Source organism: Camelus bactrianus, chromosome 1 (genome assembly GCF_048773025.1).
Source record: "Camelus bactrianus isolate YW-2024 breed Bactrian camel chromosome 1, ASM4877302v1, whole genome shotgun sequence".
Lineage (NCBI taxonomy): Eukaryota > Metazoa > Chordata > Mammalia > Artiodactyla > Camelidae > Camelus > Camelus bactrianus.
The window spans coordinates 74294744-74322239 of record NC_133539.1 but is presented as its reverse complement, the minus strand read 5'-3'; the positions used below and the strand labels follow the sequence as shown (position 1 = coordinate 74322239).

At 35.7% G+C, this 27496-nt stretch overlaps 1 protein-coding gene across 9 annotated transcripts in view; it reads right to left on the bottom strand.

The window, feature by feature from the left end:
- Positions 1-27496, bottom strand: part of PEX5L (peroxisomal biogenesis factor 5 like) — a 597540-nt gene that overhangs the window by 411654 nt on the left and 158390 nt on the right. For all 9 annotated transcript variants that reach the window (XM_074367482.1, XM_074367503.1, XM_045511287.2 and 6 more), the window contains one exon: positions 8284-8389. The gene's annotated coding sequence lies outside the window, so the exon portion shown is untranslated. The remainder of the gene's footprint in view (positions 1-8283; positions 8390-27496) is intronic.

The following is a 27496-nucleotide window of genomic DNA, read 5'->3' as shown; positions in this document are numbered from 1 at the left end:
ATAGCAGTGGTACTTCTAAGGAATGAAGTTAAGAAAAATTATTTTGCATCCATAAACTTTCCTCTAGTTCCTAAATTCCTATAATAGTCTGGTTATCAGGAGAAAAGAGTCCCCTTAATTATGCTTTCTTATATATAAGTTAAAAACACAAAAGAAAACTGTTTTTAATTCAAATAAATTCTGGATAAGGCAACCCTGACTATTAATAATTCTAAAACATAGAAATATTTTAAAATCATTTTTAGTACTGTCCGGTGACCAGATAACTAGAATTGATCACAAAAGGGTAGAGCATTTCCCAGAGAAGGGAAGAATGTAAATCAAATATTTCTGAATGTAGAACCAGGTGGTGGGACAAACCCTCTCACATATTTCCTTAGTTACCTGCCATGGAAATGACACAGAGCAGATGTCATTATTCACAAGTTGATGGCTTGTCTAAAATCACTCTGGTATAGTCAGATTTTGATTCCAGGATTATCTGCTAAAAATAGTGTTGCTCATTCTATTGCAATGAATTAACACTCTAAGCAAAGTAAGAGTTCACAGCCTACTTCAATGAAGAAATAAAAAGTATTTGTAGTGAGTCATACGATTTGCATACTTAAAGCTTTTTATTAAATAGATTAAGATTGCTTCCTGACTCATAACTTACACAAAACTTTTTATCAAAGTTGAGGAATGCCTTGAAAGCAGGGACTAACAAGTATGGTGACTTTGTAGTTCTCAGCCTAGCCCAGGGTCAGAGGCAACGTAAGGACTTAGTAAGAACTTATGAATTAAATTAATCAGATCCTTCAGCAGGAACTTAAATCTTTCCAAGAGAAAGTTATCCTAAATTTCAAATTAGAACAAACTAAATAAATGAGGTTTTATTATGTTTCTTAATGCACACTTTTGTGAACACGATTCTTAACCTTGACAGTGGTTTTACGGTCTAGAGATAGGTCTCCCTTAAGATTTTAGTGTAGCCATTAAAAACCCTCTCTTTCAAGAATTTTATGAAAAATTAAAACATCCTATTTTAGGAGCAAGGAATAAAGACTATTGACCTTAGTCTCTTCTAGAAACACTTGCTCATTGATTTTTATGGTCATTACTACAACTACTATCTTATTAATGGACCTGGAAGTGACCAAGATTTCAAAGATACAATTCTTGATAAATGTGATCTTTGAGAACTGCTCACTTTGAGTCAGCTTTGGGTTCTGTGCCACTTTTGATAAAGACTACTGAAATTAAAGCAGAGCCAAAGATAAGACTTGGTGGCCAAATTCTCTTCAGAATCATTATTTTCTTTATCTTTCTAGGAAAACAATGCTTTGAGAAATATTTCTAAACGGGGAAGGGGAAAAAGATGTCTTGAGCTTCTACTACGAACCAGGCACTGTATAAACATTATTGCATTTGGAATCACAAAACTCCTATAGGTAGGTATCCTTCATACTGCAGATGAAGAAACAAGACTACATGTTAAAGCAATCACTCAAGGACTCACAGCTAAAGAGAGACTGAGCAGAATTTTTGAGCTCTTTCTTTGCTCTCAGATACATTCTCTGCCTTGCTGTCAAGAGGAAACTGCAATTCCCAGGTTCCTCTATTATGGCTTCTGGATATATTCAGCGAAGGAGTGGGAGGGTCGGTACATGGTGGAGAAGAAACTGAGTCCCCCTACCAAGTTTATGCTTAACCTCTCTATCCAAAACTTTATTCCCTTTCTTGTCCAGCCCCTGCTCCCCTCAGGATTGAGGAGTATCCAAAAAAAGGGGAAGGCTGAACCAAGCAGAACCCTGAGGGGTCTTCCCAGGTACAAGCCCCTCTGTGTCCCCCACTTCTTGTCTGGCCTTCCCCAAGTTCCAAAGAGAAGACTCAAGAAGTTAAAGATTAGAACAGTAGAGTCACAGGACTCCAAGTTCCTCCTGAAGGGAAATAGATGACAATCTGATGCATATCTTTGAGTTGTTCTGCAGAAACTAAGACTTCCACCTAGTGGAAGATGGTGACTACGTGTTAACCACAAGCAGCAGACCCCAGACTGGTTGGAACCAGAGAGCTGATGATTAAGATTCCTCAAACATCACTCTGTTATCTCACCACCAGCCAATCAAAAGAATGTCCATGAGCTGATCCCATACTCTGCAGCTCTCACCCCTAAATTGTCTTTAAAAACACCATCGGGGTCTTTTGAGCACTATCTGCCCATTCTCTTTGATGGGTGCCCTGCAAATAAATGTACACCAGCAGCCAATGTCAGTAGATTGGCTTAGCTGCACATTGGGAGAGTGGATCCAAGTTCGGATCAGTAACAGATTAGGAGGCCAGAGAACAGTAGACAAGATAGTCCTCCCTCTCTCGCTTTGCCTGAGCTAACTTTTCCAGAAGCAGCTCCAGCAACTTGGTGCCTCCAGTCTAATGGATCTAGCTGTAGTTCTAGTTCCCATTAAATGGCCTCAGTCTGGGGCTCTGACAATCCACCTCCTCCTTGCTGCTTTAGCCTTAGGGGTTGTTGCTTCTTGTTCTTGCTAATCTCTGAGTTGCCTGCCCTGCTCCCTTTCCTATCAGCTTCTCAGCGCTTTCATCACCTGTGCAAATAATATTCTGCATTAAAACTCTAGCATTAAAAAAAAGAAAGAAAGAAAAAGGAAGAAGGAAGGAAGCTCCAGGATTGGTTTCTCTGCTCCTAATTCAACCTGACTGATAAAGATTCAAATCTGAGTCTGCTTGATACCCTTGCCTAGCTCTCTTTTCTATTAATCCACGATTGTACACTGCCAACAAAAAGGTAATTTTTTTAAGATGAATGCATGGTCATACATTATTAACATATGCCAAGAATTTCTGTCTATGACTCCATTTCATATATCCCCTGACTATCCGATGTCTTGTCACTTTATGCATTTTAAAAATATTTTTATGTAACTGGATACTATTACTGACATAGCTATGTTCAAAACATGTTTCTGTATAAGTTACTGCAGTGTGGGCTGGATTTTGGCAGAGAAATAAATGGAGCCCAAAAAGTATGCCACATAACCATGGATGTTAATGTTTTACTAAGACTCATTTCCCTTTAGCCACCAGTCCTGCAATTTGTTATATTGTCAAATGCTAAACCTGAAGACTTTGCTATATGTTGTGGAAAAAGAGACTCAATATTCATAACTGTCTAACCCACAAGCAGTCGAAACTATTTTCTCCAAACTTTAGAATGCTTTCAGGCAGGTGAAGATACTCCCTTTCCTGAAACATCAGAAATATTATAATCAGTTTGTTGAATGAGCTGGACTCAGGAGTGTGCCGGTAGAAACAAACCTTATTTTTCTTCCCCTTTCCTTCAAACCACTCAGCAGCCCAGTTTCCCCTCACTATTAGGATAATATGCTCCCCAAGTCCCATAGCTTTTGTAGTTGCTCTTATATGATACAAAGATACTTCCTTTGTTTTCATATTAAAGAGCCCAATCCACTCCAAGTCTAATAATCACAAAATTCTTCCCTTAATTAATTTAACAACTGTTTACTGAACACCTATTTACCTGGTAGTATTCTAGGTTCTGTGGTTACAGCAGTAACTAAATTAGACAGAAAACTCTCCTCTCATGCAGTTCATGTTCTGATGGGGAGATAGACGATACACATCATAAGTCAGCAAAATACATAGTATGCTAATGACAAGTGCTCAGGGAGCTTAGTTTTAGATAGCTTGATGAAAAGGGGACATTTTAACGTTTTCAATACTCCACTTCCAGCTGATGACCTTGCTTTCTATTTGCCTGAGAAAATTGTAGTATTCAGGAGTGAACCTGCACAAGCCCCCAGCACATCAACCCATTTATCAACACCTATGCCTGTATACTCTGCCTTCTCTCCTGTTAATTTGGAAGAACTATTGACGCTCTTAGATAAATCCAACCACCCCACTTGTGCACCAAATCTAATCCCCTCTTGCTTACTCAAGAACACTGCTTCAGTTGTTCCTCTCTCTTTCCTGTGTCATCAGTTTTTCTCTTGCTCAGTGGCATGTAAACATCTCTCATCTTAAAAGTCCTTTTACAGTCCACTTCTGCCTCCAGCAATCACCTCGTTTTCTTTTAGAGCAAAACTCCTCCTCTCCTTGTCTATACTCTTTACCCTCAATGACTCCTTCTCTGTTCTCTCTAGAGTCTGTTCAAATCATGCTTTTTGCCCCATTACTTCACTGAAATTGAAAGGTCACCAACAGCCTCCATGTTGCTAAATACAGTGGTTATTTCCCAATCCTCACTGTACTTCTCTTGACCACTATTTCACAGAGGCCATCAGTCCACCTCACTGAACACATTCTTCACTTGGCTTCCAGGACACACTAGCCCGGTTGTTCTTCCCTGTCTGTGGAAGTGCCTTCTCAGTTTCCTTTATGTTTTCTCCTCATCAACCCACCACCTAAACATTGGAAAGCGCCACATCTCAGTCTTTGAACCTCCCATTTTTTTCTATTTATACTCACTCCCTCATGGTCTCATCTAGCCTTATGGCTTTTGATACCACTAATGTCCTAAAGACTCCCAAATCTATATCTCTAGCCTTAAATTCTATTCTATTTTATTTATTTCCAGGGGGTTAATTTTTTTTTCATTTTTACTCATATTTCCCCAGATTTATTGAAATATAATTGACAAATAAATTGTATAAACTTAAGATGTACAACTTGATAAATTGATATACATATGTATTGTGAAATGATCACCACAATAAAATTAGTTTAACATATCTGTCACCTCACATAGTTAACTTTTGTATGTGTGTGTGTATGTGTGAGTGTGGTGTGTATGTGTGAGTGTGGTGTGTGTGTGTGCAATGAGATCGTTTAAGATTTACTCTCTTAGTAAATTTCAAGTATGCAATATAGTATTATTACCTATAGTCACCATGTTGTATATTCGATCCCCAGAACTTGACCAACTTATAACTGAAAGTCTGCATCCTTCGACCAACATCTCCCCAATTCCTCCAACCTCAGCCCCTGTCAACCACCATTCTATTCTCTGTTTCTATGAGTTTGATATTTTTAGATTCCACATATAAATGAGATTATATAGAATTTGTCTTTCTCTGCCTGGCTTATTTCACTTGGTATAATGCCTTCAAGTTGCATCCATGTTTTTACAAATAGGATTTCCTTCTTTTTTATGGCTTTTTAGTTTGATGTAGTCCCACTTTATTTTTGCTATTGTTACATTTGCTTTTGGCATCACATCTAAAAAATCATTGCCAAGACCAATGTCAAGGAGCTTTTCTCCTATGTTTTCTTCTAGGTTTATGGTTTCAGGCCATATGTTTAAGTCTTTTATGCTTTTTGAGTTAATTTTTGTCCATAGTGTAAGATAACAGTTCAATTTCATTCTTTTGCATGTGGATATCCAGCTTTCCCAACACCATTTATTGAAGACTCTCCTTTCCCCATTGTGTGTCCCAGACATCTTTGTCAAAAATTAGCTAACCATACAAGTTCAGGTTTATTTCTGGGCTCTTTTTGTGTTCTATTGGTCTGTCTGTTTTTATGCCAGTACTATACTGTTTTGATTACAGATTTTCCTCAACTTACAATGGGGTTACCTCCTAATAAACTTCTCCCAATAATATTTTCATTGTAAGTTGAAAATATTGTAAATTGAAAATAACTTAATATGCTTAACCTACCAAACATCATGACTTAACCTAACCTACCTTAAACATGCCCAGAACACTTGTGTTAGCTTACATGAACAAAATCAATTATTACAAAGCCTATTTTATAATAAAGTGTTGAATATCTCATGAAGTTTATTGAATACTGTACTGAAAGTGAGAAGCAGAATGGTTGTGTGGGTGCAGAATGGCTGAAAGTATATTGGTTGTTTACCCTGCTGATCGAGTGGCTAATTGGGATCTTCCCAGCATCACAAGAAATACTGCAAAGCTGAAAAATTATAAGCTGATCATCATAAGCTGGAGACTGTATTATGGTTTTGTAATATAGTTTGAAATTAGGAAGTGTTATACCACCAACCTCTGTTTTTCTCTCTCAAGATTGCTTTGGGTAGTATGGCCATTTTAATAATATTAATTCTTCTGATTCATGAACATGGCATAGCTTTCCATATTTTTTTCTTCTTCCATTTCTTTCATCAATTCTTATAGTTTTCAATGTAGAGATCTTTCACCTCCTTGGTTAAATTTAGTCCTAAGTATTTTACTGTTTTTGATGCTATTATAAATGGGATTTTTAAAAATTTCTTTTTCAGATAGTTTGTTGTCAGTATATAGAAAAACAACTGATTTTTGCATGTCGATTTTGTATTCTGTAGCTTTACTAAAATTGTTTGTTAGTTCCAGCAGTTTTTGCTACAGTCTTTAGTGTTTTCTATATATAAGATCATGTTATCCGCAGAGACAATTTAACTTCTTTGTTTCCAATCTGGATACCTTCTATTTATTTTTCTTGTCTAAATGTTCCAACTAGGACTTTCAGTACTATGTTGAAGAGCAGTGATGAGATGGGCACCTTTCAGCCTTAAATTTTAGATTCATCAATCCAACTGCCAATTCCACATCTCCACTCAAATGCACAATAGATATCTCAAAATTAACATGTCTGTATCAGAGTTCTCTTCTCTATTCCAAAACGTTCCAATTAAAAGTTTTCCTCTCACCTTAGTAGGCCTCTTTGACAGGAGAAGAGGATATAGTTGGCTTATTTTCTTTCCTCACTCTATCTCCTCCCAACTCCCCAGCTCGCTCCAGGACTGCACAGGGGAGGGAGGAGAGGGAAAGGGGCAGGAAAGAACTTCCCTGACCGTCATGTATCTCTTGCTCTGTACTCTAAAAATTTAGTATAATATTTCATGCTACATTTTCAAAAAGAAAGTGAATTAGGAGGTAGAAGATGAGAAACAGAGGAACTAGGCAAGAAGTTATTTCCACAATTCATGTGGAAAATAATGGTGGTCTAAACTAAGAAATAGTCACAGGAAGGGAAAAAAGTGGGCAGGATGGTGAAGTTTTCAGGCAGTAAGTTAGCTAGCAGTCAATGATTGATTAGAAGTGTGAAGGATTGGGAAGTCAGAATGATTTTAGGTTCTAACTGTGGAGTCTGGGTGGATGCTAGTGACACTGAGGCAGAAATACATGGAAAGCATTCAGTTTTGGAGAAAGGGAAATAAGTGGTTCAATTTCAGTCATATTGCAAGCTCATGTCTAATAGACACTAAGGAGAAACTGGAGAAAATGTTCATGTAATTTAAATACAGATGATAATTTTTTAAAATATGAAACAGAGTATGTCTGCACAGTAATAGGACTGGAGGGTCAGAACTGTGTTGAACTAAACTAAGGACCATCAAATAAGGAGTGCTTCCATTTTCCATTCTTGATGGAATAAACACAATTGAAACAAAAACACACATCATTCTCATCATTATATAGCCATGGGAAAAGGAAGTGGGCAGGTTGGCATAATATTTTGTTATAGAAATAAAGATGTGGGGTGCCCTGCCCACAGTTACAACCTTTTAAGACCTACATTAGGTTTTATGCCTTTCTGTAATTCAAACCCTTGCACAAACCTAACATCCTTTCCTTATAAATCCTACCCACTCCAGTCCCATCCCCTACAACTTACTTCCAAAGAAAATGGTATGTATTTAGGGCACTCAGTGAGTAACAACAAAAGTAATGCCAGTGTGTCTTCCTGACAACAGCAGTTTGGGGGGCTTTAAGGCTGGTGAAGCCACAGGGAAGCTGAGCTGGAGACAGTTTTGGATCATGAATCATTTCTAAAATTGTGAGCTAAATTCTAATTGCAGAATCTTTATTACTGTGATATTACAACAATCTAAAAAGAACATAGCTGGATTCTCAGATGACAGGTGGAGCTCACAATTTCTGGCTGAAGACAACTCAATTTTGTAGTTATAAATTGTGCAAATTTGATGTGGACATCACTGTAAGAGGATACATGTGGAACCCCATTAGGTTATTATTATAGTGACTTTTTTTCTGGCAGTAAGATCCACTTTATCCTTAGAATTCTGCAGCATATGGAGATCCCCTACAGGGAAATTTCTCCACACAGAAACTTTCTGGATTAGCTTAAGTTACTAAAAGTTTAGCTTTTAGTTTTATGGTAAACAGCAGCATCATTGAAACCCTACAATTTGGCCTGAGCCTGCATTTACAGTCTTGACTCTTTACTTACCTTAAATTCACACATGAGCCCATGTGTTCCCGCTTACTGCCCTCTGACCCTGGACTTCATTTTCCTTACCTTGTTCTGTCTTCCTTTCTTCTCTGGGCCCTTTGAGATGCAGCTTCTTCCATAAAACCTTGCTCTATCTCTATACTTTGAAGTCATTCTCACTCCTTCTGAATCCCTATAACAAACAGTAAATTATGAGAAACTTTTGTAAACTGTAACACACTTAACAAATGTTTGATACATTATTATGATACTTTGCGTCTCCTAATTCTATTGGGAATTTTTTTGTTTATGAACTTTTATTCACCTTGTGTTTCAGGGGACACCAAGACTACCACTAGGTTCAATGATTTACTAGAAGAACTCATAGAATTCAGAAAAGCTATTATATTCATGGTTGCAATTTGTTACAGAGAAAGGATACAGATTAAAGGATCAGCAAAAGCAAAAGCTGCGTAGGATGGAGTTCAGGAGAACCAGGTGCAAGTTATCCTCTCCCATTAAAGTTGTAGAGACAGCACTTAATTCTCCCAGGAACAATGCGCAACAAGGTATATGATATATTGTCAACCAGAGAAGGCCACTACAACCTTGGTGTCCAAGGTTTTTATTGGGAGTTGGTCACACAGGCATTCCATGCTTATGTGACTTAGCTAACTATTCAGTCTCCAACCTCTCCCGCACCCCCCAGAGGTCAAACTGACATAGCATGGCTCTGGGTCGCAAGAGAATAAAAACAGGTATTTACTATAAATTTCATTGTTGGCATTAACTGTCTTGTACAGTCCAAGGGTTCAGGTATACAAAGATACTCTTTTCAGGCAAAACATTCCAAGGGCTCAGAGGGTGTCTCCAAGGAGCTAGTCAAGGGCCAGTCCTTTCTCTGGAATATGCAGGACTTGAGCATGCCAAGCCCACTGACTACATACCTTGTTTGGTAATATTCAGCTGTCCAACCATACTTAATGATTCTTGGGTGTCAGTGTAGGATCCATACTGTCTCCCTTGTATTTAGTTATTACTCAATAAATATTTGCATTTTTGCATCATTATATATCTTCTATTCATTACACTTCATATAGCAGATATATTGTTCAGCTTTTGTTATGGCTTTTCTCTGAATGTTGATTCTTAGCCAAATTCTCCTCTTTATCACAATGACATATTTCTATAGATATTTCATCTAAAATCATGGAGTTAGAACTATAGAGTGACTTTTTTTTAACAGAAAGTGGTGATATGAAATGTGTACAGTGCTTATTTGCATTGTAAAACTAGAAGAAATAAATTTGAAACCTGAGGTGTTTCTATGAGGCCTGATGAGTTCCCCCATCTATTTAGAATAAGAGCCTATGCTGAATATTGCATGTATATTTTGGTATTTATATCAAGCGGGAATTAAAAAAAGAAGTCACACCCATTATAAGTAGCCACAGTTAATATTTTTAAAGAAAGATAAAAAATGATTAGCTTTATGGAAACAAATATGCTTTAGCTAAAAATACTGTATTGAAAAATATTAAACCAGCTTCAAAGCTGGAGCCTGTCTGGAGTGAGAGGCAGACTAATGTCATGATAAAAGTATGTAACCCGGTATCAAGACTCCTGTTATGATAGAAGACACCTATAGGAAAACCATATTTCCCAGCTGTCCTGACATTTAGGTTGAGATCATTTCGTTAATTCTCTCATGTGGAATCTAATGTGTCACTTTTAGTCCCAGAAGGCTAAAAGCAAGTGGAGGCTACGTGTTCCATAGGGTGGGACTGCTTGACCTCTACTAGACTTTGTAAGAGAAGAAACAAATATTTGTGGTAAAGCCACTGCAATTTCAGGTCTTTTTTACTGTGGTCAAGCCTAGCGTGGCCCCGCTATTGTACCCAGGTCATAGTAACAACCCTGCAATTAGCAGTAAACCAAAGGCACTATGTGCCAGCTCTTCAGCTTTCAGCTCACTGATGTATAACATGCACAGTCCAGACTAGCTCTCTCTAAGGTTCCTCTTCACTATAAATACAATTGTTCATTGTTAATTGCCTTTTGTATACCTCATTCTTTTTATATCCATCATTAAGATAACTAAGTTAGTTCCCTTCATTCTTCCCTGCTTGTGATGTGTCATGTTTGTGATATCAAAAAATGAGAAAACTTAGTTCACCATAGTTTATGGAACTCCTTCAGCACAAAACAAAAGCAAAGAATGTTCTGCTGGGGTGCTTCACAGTGTCAGCACTGGCTCTGATGATAACACGGGTTTCTCCCGGCAGTGCTACTGTCCACTGTGACACTTAGAGTCAGTTCTGAATTTCCTTAACTATATCTGAAAATGTCTGGTTTCTATCTGAAAGGGGAGTTCACTGTACCTTTGAAGCAAATATGTAAGTATTACTATACCAATTGTACTTTACAACTGCTTTTAAAACATTTGAATGCTGAACAGATAGTGTGGCAGATGATCTGTGGTTTCCTGGACATCATTGCCTACCCATTTCTACATCTCTTCTGTATCACAGGTAAGACATCCAAACTACATTTCCCAGAATCCCCAGCAATAGAAGTCAGATTCTGACGATGAGAAGCACTTAGAGTAGATTTAGAATCTGGAAGAGAAGAAGCCAGTAGTCTCTGCTGGCATGTGAGCAGATGCAGGAGGCTAGCAGAGGCCTCGGACAAACTCCAGAGAATCATTCACTTCAAGACCCCAGCTGGAATACTTAAAAGTAACATCCGTTTTTCTGATTGAAACCTGACCGATACAGATAGTACCTGTAACATTAGTGAAGAACCTAAGATCTTCTTCGAATTATTTACAACAATAGAGTAGGAATAAAAAATTAAATTCTATTGAAAGATTAGAATATTTTCAACCCTTTCTCTTAAAATCCATTTCAAACTATACTAAAGAAATTTTTATTTGATTGCAGTTTAATTCCCTTTTGATTATATTTAATGTTCTTTCTTTATCTTTCTTTCTCTTTAAGCCTAGTGTTATTTTTGAACTATTGTATAGGCTCTTAAAATGAAGCTGGAAATAATGAATGCCCACCAAAAGAAAATTTAAATTATCTGTTATAAATTGTACTTGGCCTGTCATTATAGATTCTTAAAGGTGCCTTAGCAGAGATAGAATACCAGAGAGACTAATTTTTAAAATATTTCCCCAAGATACCATAAATCTGCCAATTAAGTCAAGAAACATTTATTGAGCACCTATACTGGTTGTGCTCTCTAGAAACTGAAATTTTAGTCGGCAAGAAAAATGCAAGCATGGAAATGTAGAAAACAATAAAACATATTTAAATAATACTTCAAGACAACAGTCGAAACATTGCAAGGTAATGAATGAGTCATTGCTCACATCATTAACCAGAAGACTCAGAACCTGTAGGGTCCTCACACGCACATTTCCCCTGCCTTGACAAGGAAATTAATCTGTTCATATTAGTTTGAGTGTTAAATATTGCACAAGAAACCATGATTAAGGAACCATGATCACCCTACAAAATATTTCCAACTGGTTTGAGATGTTACCAGGAGAGGTCTTCAGGCTTGACAATGGACCAGATGTCAATGATAAATTAAGCCCATTCAAGACAGAAACCACCTACCTATCAATATCCTCTCTCATAGTCAATTCCTCTTTTACCTTTAATACTTCTATTTTAAACTTTGCATTGAGTGCGCCTTGACTTTATGAACAGAACTTCACCCATTAGTGGACTGGAGAAATCACCCTCACTACAGCACAGTCAGCCTGCTGAGAAAGAGTTAAATTCAAAGAGAAGGAAAACAAAGAAGATCACAAAGCCTGCCCTAGTTACCTCAACTCACCTGCTCTCCCTTTATCCATATGCTCACGGCACTTTAATCTATTATATGTCCATTTGTCCTTTTTAATCCTTAATGATACGGAGTATATTTATCCCTTGAGTATGGAGACAAGCACAAATGGTCCTTAAGTTTTTCTCCTGTTCTGTATTCCTCCCACTTGCTAATTCTATCCTTAAGTCAAACTCCAAAAGTAATCCAGATTTCAGGAAGGGGGGAATTTGGCTTGATTCCAACTTTCTGGGTTTTATCATCTGGGAAGTAAATAGTCAAATAGAAGATTTGCAATTCCTGCCTCCCATTCCTGTCCCATTGGCAGGGGATGCTTCCAGGGGGAAAAAAAAGATGACCTGGTCAAATATCCTTGTAAATATGCTAAGGCTAATGACTTCTAGCAAAGTAATGGCATTTACTAACAGGACAGTCCTCATCTGTAGCAGGATATACCTGTTATATGATTATTTATGATAACATACCTGGAATCTATGGATTTATAGACATGGCTTCCTAGAAAATGTCACAGAAACTATGCAACTCTCTGAGTATAAAATGGAGTACAAAATGTCATGGCCCAAATAGCTCTTTCTCCATAAGTGACTTAACTGCACACCTCATTGGAGATCTGGGACCAGGAAACATCCTGATGCAGCCAAAAAAAGGACCCAGTAAGGTGCACTATTTCAGATGTCTCCCTCTGTTTCACCTGTGTCTCATGATTACTTGTGTCTGAAATCATTAGTAAAACTTGTTCCTGGCCAGAATCTCTGATTTGTGTGTCCAATTTGATAATCCAGTTCTTTGTATTATCTCACCATCTAATCACACTTCTGCTTCTCTGACTCTAGCCTTGAGCCCAGCCTTGAAAAAAGTACTCTACTTAATTCTTGGGATCCCATCCCTTCTCTACATCCTAGCTCTGCTAACTAGCTCTTCTCTGATTTCTCTCTCCTGAAACCCTCTCTTGATAAACTTGAGGACCTCAGACTTTGCAGGACTAAAGTCCTGCATTTTTCATGCTAGTCTCTACCAGAGATTTGAGGGTTGTTGTTGTTGTTGTTTTAACAACCTAGCACAATGACTATCAACTTTGTGTCTGTGGAAAGATATGACTGGTTTGACTTATATCCCTGACTCTTAAGAATAGCACCCACTCCTGGAGTTAGTGGGCTCTTTCCATATTTTGAGTCTCATGTTGTACCCACACTGGGTCCCTTGTATGCTGAATCTTCCAGAGGGCTCTGCCAACCTTAGATACTATGTTCTGATATCTCTTCAACAACCATGGCTGGCCTTCTTCCCACCTAGATAGTAACAGTAATTGCAGGTTCAGCCCTCCTCTATCAGCTCCTGTTATGCCCTTATATGTGATAGGTACTGTATCCTACAATTAATTTATATCCCACCTAGTCCACAGAACACATAATAGATATATAATAACTGCTCATGGATAGAGATAAGACAAAGAACCCACATAATGACTACAAATTATTTATACTTTCTATGTACCAGGCATAGTGTAAGGAACATTACTGTGTGTAATTTTTGCATTTTTATTTTTATTTTATTTTTTATTGAAGTGTAGCTGATTTACAGGTTAGTTTCAGGTGTATAGCAAAGCAATTCAATTATACATCTACACATATACATATTTTCTTTTTAGATTATTTTCCATTATATGACTTTATAAGAAATTGAATATAGTTCCCTGTGCTATAAAGTAGGTCCTTGTTGTTTATTATGTAATGTGTATCTGTTAATTCTGAACTAATTTATCCCTCCCCCACCCTTTCCCCTTTGGTAACCACATTGTTTTCTATGTCCATGAGTCTGTTTTTGGTTTGTAAATAGAATTTGTATCATTTTTTTTAGATTCCACATGTAAGTGATATCATATGATATTTATTTTTCTCTGTCTAACTTACTTTACTTAATATGATAATCTTTAGGTTTATCCATGTTGCTGCAAATGGCATTATTTCATTCTTTTTATGACTGAGTAACAGTCCATTGTATATATACCCACATCTTCTTTATCCAGTTATCTGTCGATGGACATTTAGATTGTTTCCATGCCTTGGCTATTGTAAATAGTGCTGCTATGAATATTGGGGTGCATGCATCTTTTCATATCATAGTTTTCTCTGGATATATGCCCAGAAGTGGGATTGCTGGATCATTGATAAGTCTATTTTTAGTTTTTTAAGGAACCTCCATATTGTCCTCCATAATAGCTGCACCAATTTACATCCCACCAACTGTGTAGGAGGGTTCCTTTTTCTCCTACTGTATGTAACTTTAAATCCTAAAAAAAATTCTGCAAATGGACTATTATTTTAGTGATGAAGAAAATGAGACTTAAAAATGATCTGATTTAGGGTATGAATAAAGACGGCACAGGATTCCTGTGATCTAGCAGAAACAAAGGAAGGAAAAGCATGTGACAGAAATAATGTCATATTAATTTCTTTCCTAGTTCATTTAAATTCTTTGTGAAGAGGGTCTCACTATTTTTTAAATTGCTTTGTTTCCTATTTATTGTTTTCCAACATAATGAAAAAATTCAATTTAGTCATGAGCCACATGGTTTTCATTTGGAGAGTCCAAATTAGAAGAAGTCACATAGCTCCAGACCCACCTCAGAAAAGTTATTTACAATTATTTGCACTGCAATCCTTTCAGTAATGGATTTTCACACTCATTCATGGAACTTAATTCAGAGGCTCAAGTGAGAAGTTCTGTTTTTACATTTAACCACTGAAGAGAAAGCATATTTGGTATACTTGGCAGAAATATCTTCAAAAATGAACATGGAAATGTACTGATCATTAGTCAAAAAAGAATATCTACCTTTTAATTCAGATAAATGTAGAAACTCATCTACCCAATTCTGAGGTCTTTGAGAAACCCCAATTCATTTCTTTAGTCACTAGACACTAGATATATTTTGGCACTATATCTTAATCTCCTGAGTGATATATATATATATATTTTTTCAGTGCCCAGGAAATATGCATTAGTGATTTAATAATGTTCCTTAACAAATGTTTGCCAAGTAAGCTGAAAACAACTTGCCTCTCGAGGAGGAAGGGATGGACTAGTGAGAGAAAGAAGGAATGTAACAACCTTTCATAATTTCTCCTTTTTCTAAGCTCCTGTAGCAACTATTAGACGTAATTCATTTAGCCAACGAACACTTATTTAATATCTACTATGTGTTCAGAGGGGAATAAGAGGTGGTAAGAAAGACATTATCTCTGTCCTTTTGAAACTTACAGCATAGTAGGGGAGACAGTAAACCAACCACAAAGACTAAAAAGAAAAGTGCTATACAGGGAAAGCAAAAGATGCTATGAGACCAGTTAACAAACAGACCTAACCTAATACAGAGTCTGGGAAGGCATCTATTAGAAAGTGATACTGAAGCTAAAAAGAATGGGAATTAGCCAGGCTTCAAAATGTGTTAGGGAGGCTGAAGGAGGATTAAAAAGATCTAAGGAACTTTTGAAACTTTATAAAGTTTAACTATATATCCTGAATCAAAAGAAAATAAAAAATTAAAACAAACATTGAACTCTTTTTAGTAGACTTATTTTTTATAGCAGTATAGCAATTCTGAAACTTTTTGATTGTACTGTAGAAGAGAAAAATTAAGTAAACATATTGATGTTAAGAACCAGGGTTCTCACTGCAAAAGGGAGATATAAATGGAATAAGGGTAGTAAAGAAAGAACCCTATGGAGTTTGCATTGGAATGGGAGATCTCAGTATTAAATATGTGTATGCGTGTGGTGGAGAGTATGTATTTTGTAGCTTTCTTTTCTGAAAAGAAGCAATAAGACCCATTAGCAAGGAGTAGAACTAGCACACAGATCTCCATTTCTAAATAACTTTCCACACTTATAAGGATCCAGAGCTCCTTTGAAAATAAGAAAGGTGCTAAAAAATATAGAGATGTGATAAAGGGACCAGAACCCCTTTAAAAGAGGCCCACTGGCCACATCTGCAGCAATTTAGCATCAAACTAGAGACAGTAACTCACTGAATAAAATAAGAATCCATGACTCCATATTGATGATGATAATGATGACAGACAGTAGATAGATAGACAGAAGAAAAAGTTGCTACTTATAATAACCAGAGGGAATAATGAATTTAGAAAATTATAATTTTTATATTCATAATATATGTAAAAAATTGATTCAGGCAAAATCAATAACTAGCTGATTACTATAAAGCTTTGGAGGTAAGGGCTATTGAAAAGAGCAATAACCAGCAGAGTCTGGCATCAGGTAGAACTTACCTATCTATCTATCTTTTAATTTTTATTATACATATATATGTATTTATATTTATTATTTATAGAATTTAAACTTATCTGTCAAAAGAAAACCCTCTGAAAGAACACCCTTGGTTTCCATCCATGAATTGACACAGGAGGAGAAATGTGCATCTCACCACATGCAACGTTTCAATGCAAATCCAATTGGCAAGTACCAAGCATGACCATTTGTTCTGTTATACAATATAGGCACAGAGCCCAGAGACTCTGAGCTTTTTAAGGGCTTACACGAACACTGGAAACATGAAAAATATATATGCCTTGGTTTCAAAATATGATAAGAAGTGAAGTCTAAATCTATAAATAATTAAACATTTAAATAAATTATAACATGTCAACTTCATTCTTAGAATTCACAAACATTGTCTTTATATTTGAAAGCAATTTTTAGGTTAGACTTTCTGACTTAATTAGGAATTCCCTAGTTTATATAAGTATTGTAAAGAAATCAGAACTGATTTTACCTAAATGAATTACTTAAAACTCTGTCTTCTACCATCTTCTACAGGGCTTTCTCCTACATAATGATGGTATCAGTTAAGACAGATGAGGTAACATGGATGAACATTTCATTTATGCACAACTAAGTTGGTAGAGAATACAACATCCTTGGTAAGCAAGGTGTTTCTAAGCTTGCAGGCCCCAATTTAACCCAATATCCCAAATTATTCTTATGCTTATCCTTTGTTGAATAAACTCTTTCCAAAATCGCAAAAACTTCCCTCCAGATTGGGGGAGGGGGTAATATGTGGTTCCACCTCTAATTATTACTTTTGTTATTTTCATGGAAGCATTTCACAGTATAAAAACATTATTATAATGTAGGGTTTAGTTATCAAAGTAGCCAGAAGGGGTGACTGTGTAGCTTATTCTTAGTTAGATCCTCTCCTCTGTTTGGTCAAAATTTAATTGTGTTCTTGATTCACTCTTCTTGTGATGGCAAGAACACTACAGTTTTCAGTTTCCTTCTCCTTATTTTGTGCATTATTAAAAGATATTTCCAACCTACACACTTTTTCTTGAATGTACTAATAATGCATTCTATTTTACCTATCAAGCATTTATACCCTCTTCTTCTTCAACATAACAAATCCTCTTTTTGATCAGTTTTGCCACTTGATAGTAGTCAGATAACTCCAAAATGAGGATTTGTAATGTTTTCCCAATCTAACTGGTAAAAAACATATTTAACATGGTATGTGAGATATGCTGATATTTTGATACAATACAGGTTTGGACTTCTAAAATAAGTGGGCCTGTGGCCTTTGAAGGTCTTTAAATGGCCCTAATGTAAATAGTGAGCTAGAGAGTTCATACAGTTATTCAACAATTAGTTGAGAGTCCACTATATTCCAGAAGCTCTATTAGGTATTACGGGGCATACAAATAACTGGTAAGTACTACTTATGTCTCTTAGGAGCCAGCAACATAGTGAGGGAGTATGCAAGTGATTGAGTAATTGTTTATTGATATTTGTTCTCATTCTTTAGCACATCAGTAAGCTACTATCAGAGCACTCCTTCAGTTTGATGGACCATGGAACTGAGCTTCTCCAGTGGCATGTGGGCTGGAGGCATGCCAGCACTTCCACACATGGCCACTGAAGCCTCATGTAGATATCCTCACTCTCTCTTTTTCTCTTACACTGCTGACTGGATGTGGAGAATCCACTGGAGGCTTCTGAAGCCTGAGGGGCTAGTGGTTGCACTAAATTTAATAAGCCTAGATCGCCGAATAGCTGCATGTATCAGAGTCCCTCTCCCTCATGGTTATGTACTATAAGATGAGCAAGAATTAAACTTTGATTCTTTATATCACTGAAATTAAAGGTAGTTTGTTACAGCAGTTAGTATATCTTGAATAACATAGGGAGATTAAATTTAATGTCACATAACTTCAATTTTTAAAAACTGTTACAATACAGAAGTTTGAAGTGCTAGAAATAATTTCAGTTTGGAAGCGTGAAATAGGGATGGTCATTCTAACAATGAGTAATAATATCTGAGGCAACTGCTGATAGACTGCCACAGTCCCCACCACGTACAAATCTCCCTCTTCTTGTCTCTCCTCTCTTATCATTTACTTGAATGTGTATCTTCCCATTTCATTTTTCCTTCATCTTAGCCTTAGTTTTTCAAGATCTGAAAATAAGCCCCTTATACTACATTTTTTCTATCTTTCTAGGTTTATATTTTTTAATTTACTATCATCTTTTTATGCATAGATAATATTCTGTTAATTATATATCATTCTCATTTCCATTTAACTAAGTCCTCTAGGGCATACAAAGCTTTGTTCACATGTATTATCTGAGTTATTTTATGTATTTATTACTAAATATTAACTCTCTGACAATTACCAATCTTAGGGAGAGAGACAGATTGTAGGATTTGGTTTAATGGTTAAAGACATGAACTTCTAGGTCATATTTATTTTGAGTTTAAATCTCTGCTTTACCACTTACTATGTGACCTTGGATAAATTATTTAAGCCTTAAGTTTCTTATCTCTAAAGCAGCAATATGCCTGCTTCATAGAACTGATATATGGCTTAACTGAAATAGTATACAGAAACACCAAGTTTATAGTGGAGACCTAATAAATGGTAGTTACCAATATCATTATTACCATGGTTACAACCAATATTAATACATCTAAATTTTAAAAACCCTACTGACAAGGAGGCCTGTATCTAGTAATGGCCCTATAATTGGTCATAATCAGTAAAACAAGGGAAAAGACAGGACTGTGGGATGCATCTGGGCAGAGCTACAGATACCTACATAGGCAGCACATCAGACCTCTGCAAGTACATGAGCCCCACTTGCTTTCAGACTCCCCTCCTCTGGGGCAAAGCCTTCAATGTAGGGAGAAGGGAAGACACACACATAAAGGGAAGTGAGCCAGCTTGAGCCCAATTCTCAGGGCTTTGCTCCAGCAACTTGGGAGCAGACTCCACCCTTAACAGGGAAGTGAGGACCACTGAGCAGAGAGGAAGTCCCATGTCACACCCAAAGCAGACTCTAGCTCCTCCATCACAAATCATGCCTCCAACCAAGATGGCCAGCACACTCTGAAGAAAGGTGAGACTAATGTCTGCATCAAATCCAGTCCTTCTACAAAAAGCACTGGACAAACACAATCTATACAGGGACACTCCTACTTAAGAGCACTCCTAAAAAACTACAATAGGTAACTGTTTCACCTAAATTCAGAGACAGAGAAAGCTAAGTAAAATGAAAAGACAGAAGAATAATTCTCTATTGAAAGAGCAAGAGGAAACCACCAAGGAAAAAATAATAAACAGAGATAAACTGTTTACTAGACAAAGAATTTAATATATTGATAATAAAAACGCTAACTGAATTAGAGAAAAGAATTGACCTAAACATGGGTCCTTTTAACAAGGAACTAGAAAACATAAAGAAGAACAATCAAAAATAGATAATTCAATATTTGAGATAGAAAGCACTCTAGAAGCAATAAATAGCAGACAAAATGATACAAAAGAAGGCATAAGTGATCTGGAAGTCAGTAACAGTAATCATCCAACTGGAATAGCAGACAGAAAGACAAATTTAAAAAATGAAATCAGCATATGAGATCCATGAGATAACATAAAATGTGCCAACATTCACTTTAAAAAGTCTCCAGAAGAAGAGAGAACGAAGGGTATTGAAAATGTATTTGAAGAAATTATGACTGAAAACTTCCCAAATCTAAAGAAGGAAGCAGGTATCAAGGAAGCACTGAAGGTCCTAAACAAGATGAACGCAAGCAGACCCACACCAAGACATATCATAATTAAAATGGCAAAAGTTAAAGATAAAAAGAGAATTCTAAAAGCAGCAAGAGAAAAAACAAAGAGTCATATACAAGGGAATAGTGGTATATCAGCTGACTTTTTAGCGGAAACTTTGCAGGCCAGAAGGGAGTGGCATGATATAGCCAAGGTGATGAAAGTAAATACCTGCAACCCAGGTATTACGTAGAACAGGAGGAGAGACAAAAAAACCTCTCACACAAACAAAAACAAAAAGGATTCAGCAATACAAAACCTACCCTAAAAGAAACTTTAAAGAATCTTCTCTAAATGGAAGAAAAGTATCTATGGGAAAGGGAAAAATCACCACAGAAAAGGCAAATATATAATAAGGATTGCAGATCACTTAAATAAGCCAGTACATAGATTTAAAAGACAAAAAAAAAAAAAAAAAAAAAAAAAGTAAAAACAACTATAGCTACAAAAAACAGTAAAGGGTTAAGCATGAAGTTGTAAAATATGACATCAAAAACGCAAAATGTGGAGGAGGGGAATTAAAAATGTAGATCTTTTAGAATGTATTTGAACCAAAATGACTATCAGTTTAAAACAAGCAAATACAATTAAGGGTCAACATATATGAACCCCATGGTAACCACAGATCAAAAACCTACAATAGACACACAGAAACTAAGAAAGAAACCTAAGTATACTACAAAAGAAAATCATCAAAACACAATAGGAGAAACAAACAAACGAACAAAACCCAAGAAATGAACAGAGAAAAACTACAAAAACAATTGGAAAACAAGGAATAAAATGTCAATACATACACTATCAATAATTACTTCAAATGTCAATGAGCTAAATGCTCCAATCAAAAGACATAGGGTGGCTGACTGGGAAAAAAAAAAGAGCCTTCAATATACTGCCTACTAAAGATTCACTTTAGGGCAAAAGAAAACCACAGACTGAAAATGGAGGGATGGAAAAAGGTATTTCTTGCAAACAGAAACTATAAGAAATTAGGGGTAGCAATACTCATATTGGACAAAATTGACTTAAAAATAAAGGCTATAACAAAAGACAAAGCTATATATATAGATATATTTCAGAAATCTATTTCATTTCTATACACTAACAATGAAATATAAGAAAGAGAAAATAAGGAAATAAACCCAATTACTATCACTTCCAAAAGAATCAAATACCTAGGAATAAACCTACCTACAGAGGTAAAAGACCTGTACTAGAAAACTATAAGACACTGATGAAAGAAGAAATTGAAGATGACACAAAAAGATGGAAAGGTATACCATGTTCTTGGATTAGAAGGATTAATATTGTTAGAAACACAGCTTTTTTATGTTCAATATGATAAAATCAACTGTAGTCTTAATGTTGGCCAAAAGGAGTCACTTCATTTGGTTCCCACTTTCTTTTGGTATGACTCCATTAGTCTTTGATAGATTCTTTGCTTTTCAGCACAATGAAATATTACAGGTTCATCCTGAACATTCCTGTCCCACATATGGAATCAGCCATTTCCCCCAAGGAGCTCTGATTCCTTTTAGCAGAGGAATTTCAACACTACAATTTAGGCATTCTGAATGCTCACTGCTCCTGAGTCGTCATATCTCCATGCCTTTTTAGTGGACACAGTTGGGAAACACATATTTTTATAAGATGAGAGAAAAAAAGTCATGAGTTCTGCCTAATATTTCCAATTGAAATTTAAAGTCACAGGACTTTTACTTAACATCATTGATTCTCGAGCTCTGTCTCTGAAAATCTTGATTCTTAACAACATTAACATAATTACTTATTTGATTTTTCCTATTATATACACATATATGTATGTGCATATACTCAAAAAAATCATTGATATTATCACTAACAATAAAAATTTTGACTGTAGGTTAAGATTTCTTTGCATTTCAGTACCTACAGTCAAAATGCTGCCTTTAAGGTCAGTGAATTAATTATTTTCTATGAGTGTTTACGTTCCAAGATGTACTTTTAAATTCTCACTTGTCAAGATTCACTATAACTTATTGTTCTGCCCTAAAACAATGACTTGTATTGTTAATATTATTAAATGCTTATATATTTATCATTATTGTTTCTATTGGTTGGGGCCATTTAGAGGTTGTGTCTCTCAGGAGATGGAGATTATGTCAGCCTTAGCCATTAGTTCTCTTCTTTAGATCATGGGGCTAATTTATCATCTTGAACACACTGCTAAGCCTTGTTCCTCCTTGGTTATTATATGTGATCATTAATCCCAATTCACAGCTCAGTTCTCTTCCTGACTGGTTGTAATGTGTGACCACCAGTATTGACCCTAGCGTAACTGCTACTTTTACCAGGATTGTAGGATTGTACTCGTGGTTCTGTGTGTTTGGATGGAAATAAGTACCTATCTATGCTTTATAAACAAATGTAGAAGCAACAACACACCCAAATAAATTAGCATTCCCCTGTTTTTTTTTTTGGTAAATACAAAAATTAGACATGCCCTATTCCATTTACTCTTCCTTTTTTGTTACAACTGTTTTGTATACTTACATTATTATAAAAACTCGTGGCCTTACACAGACCACTTCTTCCAACTAGTCACAATAATCATCATTATTATTTTGATGCTTATATTATCACAACTTTATCCTTTTAGCACTGCCACATGTCCTTTAAATAAAATAATATAAATATATAAGTAAGTAAAATACCCTTGTTTTCTGGCAATGACAGTTTTTCCAGATCTAAATTATCCTTGCCCTGAGATCTGGAATAAGCTATCCCAAAGAGTCTTGGTTCCTTTAAGAGGAGAGTAATATTTGTATCAGGTACAATCTCTGTCCCATCCTTTCCCCTTGGCTTTACCGTTTCAGTTATCACTCGCAGCTTTCCCAGAAGGTTAGCATTCTGCTTCTCCCTTCCCGAGGGCTTTTTCTGGTGGCTTGGTTTCACTTCCTGATTGGCAGGCTGGAAGTGCCAGGGAGTTAACACCACCTGGGAGCAGCATTCAGTTCAACCAAAGACTCAGAAACGCTGAATATATAGACTTCGACTCCCTCAACCACAGTTGGGATAATTCTGTGGCTTGAATTTCTCACTGACTCCCAGAGTTCCAAGTTAACTAGCAGAGGTAACTCGCAAGATACGTATTCTCTATCAACTTCCTTCCCTTTCCTATCCCATTTTTTGATTCCTCTCTTTGCACTGGACTCTCTGCCTCAGTGTATGCTTCTGGAGGAACCTAGGTTACACAGGACTACTGTAATGTAATACAGTATAATGTTGCTGTAGTGACAGAGATGGAAAATACAGGTCCTTACTCACTTTTATTTTCCAGTTTAAACTTTTATGTTGCAAGTCTCCACCTTTCTTATAATATGTGGTTTCACTGACTGATAAGACTTTCTTCTATTTCAATAAAGGGTTACTAATAAATGTCTGACAATAGCAATGTGATAATGATAGAGGTAACAGCTATGATCTGAATAGCTGAACTTTTTCAAAGAATTCATTTAAATTCAACTAGCATTTATGAGGGACTTATGTGTCAAACACTGGGCTAAGAGCTAGGAACATAAAAGTAAAAGAGCTGACATCAGTAAACAAATTAGATATTTGCCTGTCAGAAAGTTGGAGACTTAAAAAGGCCATGTTTTGACATTTATAATCCTACAAAGGTCACATTTTCACACAAGAATGGTTCTCTTGTAACAGCAAAAAAATGGCTATTTAGGAGAAAGACAATATGTTTTTTTTTTCTCCTCCATACTTAGGGATACTTGTGACAAGGAATTTTCTTATCCTGCCTCAAATCTTTTAAAAATCCTATTAACCTTAGAAAAAAATTTGTTTACACAAGATGCTAAACTGAATTCATAATCAATAGCAACATGAGACTTCCATTAGCATTTAAAAAAATTAAATCCTGACAGAAGTGTCTTCTCTATTTGACGGTTGTGTATTTTAAAGACTGCTGAGAAGCTAGTTTTAGGTGCAGACTAGACTGAACTTCACAGTATGAAGGGCAAATGTAAATTCAACACTAGGATATTTTAAAAATATATTTGCACTGATTATTTAGTTACAAGGAGGAAAACACACATTTCTTCTACTTACTTCTAGTCAATATAGAAATACATAATCAAACATAATTCACCAAGGAATATATTCAGAATGAAACGTCTATATAGGAGAAGTCCCTGGTTTCCCAACACTAGACTTAAACTTCTTTTCAAATTTACAATTAATTCTTCTAATTATTGGAATCTTCTGTGGTATTTATTTTTCAGAGAAACATCACTTATTATTGAAAACCTTGGTTTCTGCCTATTTTCTGTTCCCAAAACATACTCCTCTCATCTGATTCTTTTTATGATGTCAGTACTTTGAGAAATAATATGTGCTACTAACAATTTAGAAATATCTTTTATCCCTCTCCCCCAAAATGATGCTTAAGTATGTCAGTTTAAATAAACTAACATTTGACTGATACATTTGGCAGTAGCTACAAATTCACATGCCAATGCCTGGACTGATTCTACCAGAAAATATGGTGTATCCTTGTGTTTTCATGCTGCTAGTCAGCATTAAAGAGCAGTAAGATCTTGTTTTTTCTTGTTCTCAGTTTTCAAAGTGACATCCGTGGGCATGTACCTAGTGTCCTAGTAAATACATATAAGTTTGATATTATACATTCAATACAGAATGCAGAAATAGGGGAGGAGTAGGAGAGACATTTTACTATTTATCAAGATATGAGTACTCATGCCTCATTTTCTATATTTACATTTTTTCTCCTTGCATTAATTCTTTTTCTCTTAAATAGAATTTTTTTTAGAGCAGTTTTAGGTTCACAGCAAAATTGAGTGGAAGGTACAGATATTTCCCATATACTCTCTGCCCCTACACAGGCACAGCTTCCTCTATTAACAACATCCTCCACCAGCATGGTACATTTGTTACAGCTGATAAACCTACACTGATACATCATAATCGCTGAAAGTCCACAGTTTACAGTATGCTTCACTCTTAGTATTATACATTCCATGGATTTGGAATTTATAATGCCTTTTCCAAAATGTCATATAGTTGGAATCATACAGTATGTAGCCTTTTCAGACTGGCTTCTTTCACGTAGTAATATGCATGTAAAGTTTCTCCATGTCTTTTTTATGGCTTGATGGTTCATTTCTTTATAGTAGTAAATAATATTCCATTTTCTTGATGTACCACAGTTTATCCATTTGCCTCCTGAAGGATATCTTGGTTGATTTCAAGTTCTGGCAATTATGAAGAAAGCTGCTATAAACATCTGAGTTTTTGTGAGGTTTTTGTGTGGATGCAAATTTTCAACTCTTTTGAGTAAATACCAAGGAATGCAATTGCTGAATCATATGGTAAGAGTATATTTAGTTTTGTAAGAAGCTGCCAAACTGTCTTCCCAAGAGAATACCATTTTGCATTTCCACCAGCAATGAAAGATAGTTCTTCTTGCTCCACATCTCTGCCAGCATACAGTGTCATCAGTGTTTCACATTTTGACCACACTCTGATAGGTATTTAGTGATATCTTGTTTTAATTTACATTTCCCTGATGACATAAGATGGGGAACATACTTTCATATTCTTATCTGTCACCTGTATATCTTGGCCCATTTTAAAATTAGGTTGTTTGTTTTCCTATTGTTGAGTTTTAAGAGTTTTGTTTGTTTGTTTGTTTTGTTTTTTTGTATATTTTGGATAACAGTCCTTTATCAGATATGTGTTTTGCAAATACTTTCTCCCAGTCTGTGGCTTGTCTTCTCATTCTCCTGACAGTGCCTTTTGCAGAGCAGAAATTTTTTAATTTAATGAAAACCAGTGTATCAATTGTTTCTTTCATAGATTATGCCTTTAATGTTTTAGCTGAAGTCATCACTAAACCCTAGGTTGTCTAGATCTTCTGTTATTTTCTAAGAGTTTTATAGTTCTGTGTTTTACATTTGTCTGATCCATTTTGAATTAATTTTGTAAAGAGTGTAAGGTCCATGTCTAGATTCTTCTTTTCTTTTTTTTTTTTGCGTGTGGATGTTGAATGGTCCCCACACCATTTGTTGAAAAGACTATTGCTGCTCCATTTTACTGCCTTTGCTCCTTTGTCAAAGATCATTTAACTATATTTATGTGGTCTGTTTCTGAGGTCTCTAGTCTGTTCAAATTATCTATTTATCTGTTTATTCACCAATACCACATTATCTTGATTACTGTAACTTTACAGCAAGCTTGAAATCAGGTAGCGTCAGTCCTCCAACTTTTTGTTCTTCTCTTTCAATATCTCATTAACTACATTGGGTCTTCTGCCTCTCCATGTAAACTTCAGAATTAGTTTGTCGATATCCCAAAAATATCTTGCTGGGATTTTGACTGAGATTGTGTTAAATCTACAGATCAAGTTGAGAAGAACTGACAACTTGACAATATTGAGTCTTCCTGTCCATGAACATGAAATATCCACATTTATTTAGTTCTTTAATTTCTTTCATCAGTTCATAGTTTTCCTCATATAGATCTTATACATATTTTTTAGACTTACACCTAAGTATTTCATTTTTGAGGTTGCTAATGTAAATGATACTGTGTTGTTAATTTCAAATTCTATTTGTTCATTGCTGGTATATAGGAAAGCAATTTACTTTTGTATATTAACTTTGTATCCCACAACCTTGCTATAACTGCTTATTTGTTTCAATTTTTTGGCAATTCTTTCAGATTTTCTACATAGATGATGCTGTTATCTGTGAACAAAGACAGTTTTATTTCTTCCCAAACTGAATATTTTTATTTCTTTTTCTTATCTTATTGCATTATGTAGGAATTCCTCATTGCTTTTTCTATCCCTTTTCCTTTCTAAAGATCAATTTCATGAGAAAACAACTGGAATTATTTAGGCTTTTGATACAAAAGAAGCAAAATCTAAAATTTAACTTTAGACATGAAAAGTTTTTTGAAGTTCTTATTGTCCAAAATTATTTCTAATATCGTATTAAATAGAAACTTAGACTGAGACATAGTTGTAGTACTAATCAGGGTAAAGAGATGAATGCCAGACATGAGTCTGTTGAATGTAACCATGAATATAGAGAGTTAGGGATAGTAAACATGTAGCATTCAGGCTGTCACTTTTCTGTCCTGAGCTCCTGTTGCTAATCAAACTCATTACTTTTACCTGCTGAGTTTAGAAAAGATTTGCACAATGTTTCTAGCAGCACCATCCCTAAGTCAAGGTTGGCTTGAAATTATTGAATGATTGAATGATTTTTAATTATTAAAGAATGAATTTACCACCCTTGAAGTACA